The following is a 9,340-nucleotide window of genomic DNA, read 5'->3' on the forward strand; positions in this document are numbered from 1 at the left end:
TTGCTGCTCTATTCTGGAGCGTCGCCTTTCTCGTAGTTTCCTCGTCAGCTAGGAGGTCGGACAGCGTTGCTGACGTTAAATTGGCTTGCTTAGCCACCCAGCACTCTAGGTGGGCCAATTCACCTAGAGATTTGGCGATCGATACCCATGGCAAAAATAGGGTGACCGCCACACTTTTAGGTTTAGACCAATGAATAATTTCGGAGTCGCAATCTGAGTTGAGATCTCTGAGATCTCTTTTGGCACGGGTCGAATTGGATTGCGCTCTCTTCACTTTCCAATCTTGAATATGCTTATTGCTGGGGGTAAGCAGCGTCAGTCGCCCAATAGTACATGGACCTCCGACCAGGCGAGAGGGGATGCCTGCCCACGCTCGGTCTCCGCATATAAAGAAGATCCCCCGGGGCAGAGATAGAGGCTGCCCGGCATAGGTAGATGGATAATAAATGTGGAATGTCGAGTTACACCATAGATTGGCAGTATACTCCTTCTTGTACTGCTTCATTTGCTCAAAGCGCTTGTCATCGGGGGAGGGGGAATAAACAAACTGAAAGCAGAAGGGGGCGTCCGCGGAGCCGAGCAACTCAAGTTGGGACGGTTCAGTGGGCAAGGGAGCTAGGTTCTTAATCGCATCCCTCCACACGAACCTGGGGTCAACCGAAGAATGGAGGGGTCGGGTGGCTAAAGCAATAAGGGGAGGGCCAATAGGGTAGGGGATTTGGACGGGAGGGAGAGGGATCCCCACGAGACAGGTCGACATAGGGTCCTCTGCTGAAGCCAGGTTAAGGCAAATGTGTTCTTGGTCGAGGGCCTGCGCAAGGGTCCTCCATACATTCGCTTTTGGCTGGGGCACAATCCAGGGACCTACAGATGGTGGTAGGGTCCTGATGAGGGAGACGGTCAGGAGGGCGATGGTTCGGAGGAGGTCCATGAAGGCGGGAAAATAACTGAAAGTGAACAAAAGTAAACATGAGAAATGGGAATAACAATGAAGGTTTAGCCCAGAGAAAGGTAACTGAAATCAGGGGTGGTTCAATTTCCACAGCCTCCGCTTCCGCCGCCAATATGCTTCTGCTACTTGGTTGACTGTTTCTGGTTTTATACCCCTCTTAGGGCGGAAGGGTTTAACCCATTTGGATGGTATCCATCTCGGACCCGAGGGGGTGGACACGCAAGCGTATCCCCTTCCCCAGGTCACGAGATCAAATGGCCCTTCCGTTTTCCAGGTCTCCGGATCCTTAATGAGGACAGGAGGCCTGGCCCTTGGTTGCAGCTTCTCGTGCTTCCCGAAATGTCGCACGATGGGCGGGTTGAGATTTTCAAACGAACAGTTTAAGAAGTTGATGGTATACAGCGCCCGTGCGAGACGGATATGAGGGGACTCCACCTTCACTGCCGTACGTTGCTGTTCTAAAACTCTTTTAAGGCTCTGGTGGGTCCTCTCAACCACAGCTTGGCCTGTCGGGGAATAGGGGATGCCGGTTTTATGTTCTATTCCCCATTGCTGCAGGAAGCCTCGCAGCTCCCTGGACTTGTACGCTGGGCCGTTATCTGTCTTTAACACCTTCGGGATGCCCAGGACTGCGAACACTTGAAGTAGATGCTTCTTGCAATCCGCAGCCTTTTCCCCTGTGTGGGCAGAGGCGTAGACTGCACCGGAGAAAGTATCAACAGAAACGTGAACGTATTGCAGGCGGCCAAAGGAAAGATAATGTGTGACATCCATTTGCCACACCTCACAGCTTGATAAGCCCCGGGGGTTTGCTCCCAAGGGAATGGAAGGGAGCTGATGGGACTGGCAATGAGGACATGTAGCCACAATGGCCTTGGCCTGTTCGCGTGTGAGATGGAACTGCCGAACTAGGCCAGGCGCATTTTGATGGAAAAGCTGGTGGCTGATCTTAGCTTGACCGAAGAGATCAGGAAGCGGGGCAGCTTGAACCGGAGCGGCAAGGGCGTCAGCGCGCCGGTTGCCCTCCGCAATAAACCCAGGCAAATCAGTGTGCGATCTTACATGCATCACATAGAAAGGTTGCTCTCGGTGGGAGACTAATTGGACGAGTTTGGAGAGCAAGTTGTATAAAGGCATGTTTGACACCTCCTGAAGAACCGCATTCTCAGCTCTGGACACAACACCGGCAACATAGGCCGAATCAGTAACCAAATTAAACGGTCCAGGGAACCTCTCGAAAGCCCTGACGACTGCGTCCAACTCGGCAATTTGAGGTGAGCCCTCAACTTCAGTGACATCAGACTCCCACCTCCGAGTTTGAGGATCTCTCCAAGTCATTACTGACTTGTGAGTTGCTCCGGACGCGTCAGTGAAAACTGTCATGGCCTTCAAGGGGACTCTACTTTGAACAGATTTTGTAGACAAAGTGAACTCTTGGTTAAACAATTTATGGGCCGGCCGATCAACAACAATTTGGCCGGTGAAACTGTCCAAAGCGAACTGAAGCATCTCATTGGTTTCAAGGAGGTTGTCAAGCATTTTGCGTTTTAAATGGCCCAAGTCGAATTTGAGGGGAATGTGTATGCATGCAAAATCAACACCCGCCAACTCTCTGATCCTTGATCGAGCTTTTCTGATCAACTCTGCCACCAGTTCAGCGGGCTGTGTCATCCTTTTGGACCTATGGTGGCTGAGGAACACCCACTCTATGATCAAGAGGGGATCCCTCGAGCCTCGGTCCTTGCCTCTGATGTCATTATCCCATTGGAAAATCACCCCGTGTAGGTGTGGCAGTTTTCCTAAAATGATAAATTTGAACAGCAGGCTCGGATGGTATCGGTGGGCCTGCCTGGCCGAGATAGAGTTCTGGATTTTCTCCAATGCAGTCTCTGCCTCTGGGGCAAGGGACCTGGGAGAACTTAGCTCTTCCCCCCCCTTCAATAAATTGAAAAGGGGGGCTAGGTCTTCAGTTGATATACCCAGCCAGGGCCTTACCCAATTTAAAGACCCACACAGTTGGTGGACATCCGCAAGGGTCTTGATATTAGTTTTTATAGCCAATTTCTGAGGAACAATGGTCCTCTTAGTTATTTCAAGGCCCAGGTATTTCCAGGGTGGCATCCTTTGAATCTTTTCTTGCTGGAGCTCGAACCCTGCAGCAACCAATGCATCGATTGTGAGGTCAAGAGCGTGGGCAAGTAGGTCTGTGGTTGGGGCACACACTAGTATGTTGTCCATATAATGATAGAGAATAATTTCTTTTGTGACTGCACGAATTGGGGACAGCAAGGAAGCGACGTACCATTGGCATATCACTGGGCTGTTCTTCATGCCCTGCGGAAGAACACGCCAATGGTAGCGCTTGCTTGGGGATTCACGGTTGATGGCAGGAACCGTGAACGCAAAACGCGGGGCATCGTCCGGGTGCAAGGGAATTTGAAAGAAACAATCTTTGATATCTATTACGGCCAGATTCCAATCTCGAGGAAGCATCGTTGGGGACGGCATCCCTGGTTGGAGAGGCCCCATATCTTCTATGATGTTATTAATTTGGCGGAGGTCGTGAAGGAGCCGCCACTTATCTTTATTGGGCTTTTTGATAACAAAAACCGGAGAGTTCCACGGGGATGTGGTCTCTACTATGTTGCCCTTAAGTAACTGCTCCTTAACGAGCTCATTGAGCGCCGCCAATTTCTGTTTGTTGAGCGGCCACTGCACTACCTGTACTGGCTTGTCGGATTTCCAATTCAGTTTCCAGGTAGGGCGCTCATCAGTGGCCGCCGCCCGAAAAACCTGGGGAGCCACTGGAAGATCAATTCGGGCTCCCCACTGGGCCAAGAGGTCTCTCCCCCACAGGGGCTCCGTATAATCTAGAACGAACGGGCGTACAGAAGCCAATTGCCCATCCGGCCCCGTAATTTGTACGATGCTTTTTGACTGCTTAGCCAATTGTAAACCCCCAACACCACGGATGTGCCCTGGCGCGGTTTGCAACTCCCAATGTGACGGCCATTCCCGTGAGGGAATGATCGTCACATCTGCGCCAGTGTCCAGCAGGCCTTTGATTTGTTTGCCTTCTCCCCCTTTAGTGATATAACAATTTAAATGCGGCCTTTCTCGTCCCAGGACTTGGGCCCAAGCGACAGCTGGGCTAGAGTCTTTGGGTGGATGACCGATGGTCCAAGTCATTTCTGGGACAGGGATCGCTTGAGCTATCACCTGCCCCTTGGGCAAGAAGACCAGGGGCTGGACACAGTGCAGTCCGACAGCAAACATCTCCGGGTCTGATGGTAAAAGTCCCGGGATGATGTTCACTGCCGGCGGTGTGTTTTTGGTGTCACCAACCACGACGTACTTGCAGCGAATCCGTCCCCAGTTACCTGGGCATTCCGGGTTTACTGCGACGAGTTGAAGTTCGGATGTCCTGAGATGTAAAGGCTCCGAAAGCTGCAACATGAAAGGTGTAAAAGCAGAAAGAGTCGTTAGGATTAGTCTAGATTGGAGTGCATTAGCAGAAGTATCGTCCGGTGAAAGTTTGTCAAGATCGGTTGGCGGCGGTCTCTGATTTCTCCCCTCTGTGCGTGGTGATGTTAGATTTCCCGCCTTATTTTTGTCAGAGCACAGGGGGGCACTGCGCTCAGATCTTAGTTTTTTTGCTGGTTGGCCCCCAACTGGCCCCGCTCCCTTTTGAACTGATGAAACTCTGCCCGCAACGGGCAGTCGGGCATCCAATGCCCAACTTTCCCGCATAGATGGCATGGTGCGGTGGGTCTAGGGTGGCTGGCGGCTCCGGCGAAGGAGTCAGGTGGAATTTCTTCTGCCGTGCTGGCTCGGGGTAATGGCACCCTCTTCTTCTCGGCTTCTCTTGATGGAACAAGCTGGACTTTTCGGACGCAGACTTCGAGCATATCTGACAACAGGGGCGGCGGGTGCAGGGGCAGGCTGAGGATGGCGTCTCGACATGCCTGATTGGCATTCGAAGACGCCACTTCCCTGAGGATGGTTTCTCGAGCTCCTTCGTCGGCCACTTGTTGTTCAACGGCTTTCCTCAACTTCTCGACGAAGTCGAGGAAAGGCTCGTCTGCGCCCTGAAAAATCTTAGAAAATGCAAGAGGAGGGGCTCCCCTAGGCAGCGATAGGAAAGCTTTTTCTGCCGCCCGAGCCGACTCCTGAAGTGCCTCCCAGGGTATGACACTCGCCTGCGAGTGCCCATCTGCCCAGATCCCGGTCCCCAGGAGCTGGTCGATGGCCAGGACATTGCCCATGAGGTCCACCCCAGTATGGGGCTGACCCCACAGGCCCGGGAGAGCCTCTGTCACTCCCCTTTTCCAGGCCGCCTCCCACAAGGCCCGCTCACTAGGATTGAGCAGGCACTTGAAGAGGCGCCTGATGTCAAAGGGGGTGACATCGGCCTCAGAGAGCGTTGCCTGCAACGCTCCCTGGAAATATTCACTGTCCCGGCCGTACTCCTTCTGTGCTTTGACCAGCTCCTTTATTTGCGATTGATTAAGAGGGACCCACTGTCGGCGCACCCCACCATCCCCCTCATGGTGGTAAACGACCGGGGCTGTGGATGGTATGGCAGCAGGCCCCGGTCCCTGGCTCTCGACCCCCCCTCCCCCAGACCCCAAAGCGTGGGAACCGGGAGGAGGAGCGTAGGAACCGGAAGAGAGGGGGGCGGGGGCGCGACTGGGAACCTGGGCAGGGAGGTCTGATGTCGAGGGACCTTCCCAGGAGGCGGAGTCAGGGGGCGGGACATACTGATTGGCAGGAGGTGGAGCAACAGGAGGTGGAGCAGTGGGAGGTGGTCGGGGAGGGACCATGGGAGGAGCCACGGTGGGAAACGGGGGAGGAGAGATGGGTGGGTAAGTGGGAGGAGGAATGGGAGGTACTGAGGAAAGGGAGGAGTCTGGGAAAGAGGAGTGACTGGAAAAGGGGCAGGACGAAGAGGCGGGACATGGGGAGTGGCTGAGTGGCAGGAAGGGGTTGGGATTTGGTAAGAAGGGGTTCTGGGAAGAAGGAGAAGGGTTTCCCGCCAACTCAGCCATGCGGTCGCCTCCATCTTGGGCTCTCTGGGAGCCATTTTGAGTCATCGGAGGCAACCGGGGGTAGACTGGGGATTTTGAAACTGGGGGGCAAGAACACGGGGACCTAGAAACTGGGGATCGCGAACACGGGGATTTTGAAACTGGGGATTTCGGGACGGGAGCTGGGGAAACAGGAGAAGGTGAGGAGCCCCTAGGAGTCTGGCCAGGACTCCCAGGGCGGGGGGGCCGCGAATTCTGAGGGGAGCCAGGGGGAAGATGGGCGCCCGGCTAGCTCAGTCGGTAGAGCATGAGACTCTTAATCTCAGGGTCGTGGGTTCGGGCTCCACGTTGGGTGCCAGCACTGGAGCTGTGGCTGTAGAATAGTTGTGCCCAGGCTAGAAGCGAAGTAGAGAACCAGCCACCTCCAGCTGTTCCGACACTCCTCCAGCGCAGAGCCAGGGGGCGTGTGTCGACCGTGGGTCGGTACGAAAGGGCAGGAAGCCGCTGATGGTAAGGGTCCAATGCCGCAGGAGAAGGAAAGAGGCGACTCTCTACTGGCTTGGGGTAAAACGGGTTTAATAGGGGAGGATTAAGCAGTAAGGGAGCCAAGCAGAGAGAGCCCCGAGCCCTCTCGGGACCCGGGTTTTAAAGACGAGGGGTGGGGTAACAACGAACCAATCGCGAACTGGGAGAAAGAGATACATTTGAGATGGACAGGGAGAAGGAGTCTATAGAAACCAATCTGGGGTGGGGCCCCGGCCCCTCAGCCAATCACACGACGCTCCAGCTGGAAAGTTCTGGAAGAAGAGGCTGGGTGCCGGATGACAGACAGGGGACCCGGGGAGGGGCCAGGGATATTACATAGCAGGTAACCGGGGAAACAGGGGAGGGGTGCCGGGATTGGCATATAACAAGGTTCGGGCTAAACCATTATATGAAATATGGGAGGGGGAAACCGAACAATCCAAACGCAAACCACAACAGGTTAATGGGGCATTCACAAAACCAATACCGCCTCTGCTCCCCCCCATAGGCACTTCCCTTAGAGGAAACGGCTTTTCAGTTCTCCCACATTCATCTTGAATTTTCTTTGCTTGGAACCTTGTATTATATTGATGGCTCGCTACATGCTCATCTGGTTCAATTAACTTATTTTCCTCTGTATCTTTACAACAACAGGCCTTTTTCACTCCCTGACCTTTTGTTCGCAAACTTTCCTCCTGCTTTTGACTCTCAGTATGTTGGGGTCTAGGGGATAAATAAAAAGGAATGTTTTGTGATGTTCCAGGAATAAGAATAGGGGAAGAGGTACTTTGGGTTATGGGTTGAAGTATGGGGGAAAAATAAAGAGGGGTATTTTGGAAAGTTTTGGGAACCAAGACTGGGGTATGGACACTCTGAGTGGTACTAGAGACCGGTGTCTGGGTACTTGAGGAACTGGAGGGAATCTGCAATAATTGGAGGAGTACTAGAATGGGCAGGTTCTGGTATATTTGGGAAGAGAGGTGATACAGAAGAGGGGATGCTGGGAGCAGGACAACTTGAATTAAAAGGTTGAGGTGATTATAAAACTCCTGTGGGAGTAGATACTGAAATTGCATCCACCTCGTGAGATGGTACCAAGGGGTACAAGGTTGGAGGGGGAGGAGGAAGGTGGTCTATAGGAGGAGATGGAGGAGGAGGTAACGGGAGGTAATCTAAGGGATCAGGAGGGGGAGGCAGAGGAAGATGGTCTAAAGGATCCCACCTTCGTTCTGGTAGCTTAGTTTCTTCTTTTTCTTTTTCTCTGGATACTTTATATAATTTTATTTCCTCTTGCTGTGTCTCCCTTTCTAACCAACACTTAGCATATCTAGTCTCTTTGTCACAAGGTTCTATTTGGGTATTGACATATCTAATTAAAGCTATACATAGCCATCTTTCTTTTGTCCTGTACCAGGGCAAATAAATAGGTCCTTCAGCAATACTCTCTTTAGGCCATATTTCTGTACAGTATCTAATCATTTTTAGCTTATCTAGATCCTTCATTCCTTCCTTAGTATCCCAATTTATTAAAAGTTCACCTACAGGACTACAAGGAGGTATTTTCTTAAAAACTTCCTTCCCTTTTCTCTTCCTGCTGGCACTTTTTCCAGCACACTGTCCCATCTTTAACTAGCAATTGGTATCCAAATAGAATTTCTTTTTTTCTAATAAGGGATTAAGTATTAGTTATAAATGAAGAAGAGAAAATAAATATTAATTATTGTGGAAAATGTAATAACAATGGTTACTTTGAAAAGTTCATTATCATAAGACACAAGACAAATATGGAAACTTTAAAGAAATGTTTGATGTGGGAAATGAAATAAATATGGCGGCTTGAGTGGGAAACAAAACAAAAAAAATGGCCACCTAAAGAAATATTTAGTGTGGGAAACAAAATAAATATGGCGGTTTAACAAGGGTTTCAGAATAATAATGTCAATTCAAATGAACATTTATAACCTAAGAATAGTGAAATGTTGAAATTAATTCCAAAAAGAAATATAATATCTATCCTTTTGGCTGAAAAACTAAACAATAACAATGGCTATTTCAAGAAATGAAACAACTTACAACCACCTGCTCAACCAAATACAAAATAAATGCAGCAATGTTGTGTTCTGTTAAGTTGGACTGTTCCGTTCCCCCTGTTCTGTAATGGTTCTGCCCTGGTTCTCCCTCCCCTCCTGGTTCCTTTCAGTTACCCCGACTCCTCCCCTGTTGTCTAAGTACCCAATGTATCCTTTCCTCAACCCCTCCCCGGTGCCCTGCCAGTCACTCTCCACTCCCACCTTTATTGGCAGAAGCTTCCAGCTGGAGAGCTGAATGATTGGCTCAGGGACCAGGGCCCTTCTTTCGAATTGCTCCTATTGGTGTTTTCCCCATGTCAGTCCTTTGGATCCCACTCCCCACTGTATCCTTATTAGTCCAGGGACTGGCTCCTCCCTCATATCCTTCACCCTTTAAAAGTTGCTGTAGTCCCTCCCTCCGAGTCTCCCCCTGCTGGTTCCCCTGGGATCCATTAAAGCCTGGATTGACTGCAGTTGGAGTCCGCTCTCTTTATTCCGCTGGTTGCAGCTCTGATACAGCCACGTCCTGCACAAGGCAACATCTACAGCTATAACACTGGGTGTTGGCTTTAGGTGCTGTCCTGAAACTCGGTTATTGGGACAAGTGCCCCCCGTGCTGCTAACGGTGCTGGCAAGCTAGCCGGACGTTTGAAGAGGACAACTCTCTCGCAGCCGCACTGCTGCAGTTCCTGGCGCCCAACGTGAGGCCCGAGGGCATTACCAGACCCCGCGGATGAGATTTTTAGTCTCATTGGCCACAGAACTAG

At 51.4% G+C, this 9,340-nt stretch overlaps 1 non-coding gene across 1 annotated transcript; it reads left to right on the forward strand.

Annotated features, from left to right (window-relative positions):
- The first annotated feature begins 6,261 nt into the window (after window positions 1-6,261).
- On the forward strand, window positions 6,262-6,334 carry TRNAK-CUU (transfer RNA lysine (anticodon CUU)). The gene has a single exon. It is a non-coding gene; the product is annotated as a tRNA-Lys (tRNA).
- The last annotated feature ends 3,006 nt before the right edge of the window (window positions 6,335-9,340 follow it).

The sequence above is a fragment of the Agelaius phoeniceus genome, chromosome Z (genome assembly GCF_051311805.1).
Source record: "Agelaius phoeniceus isolate bAgePho1 chromosome Z, bAgePho1.hap1, whole genome shotgun sequence".
Classification (NCBI taxonomy): Eukaryota; Metazoa; Chordata; class Aves; order Passeriformes; family Icteridae; genus Agelaius; species Agelaius phoeniceus.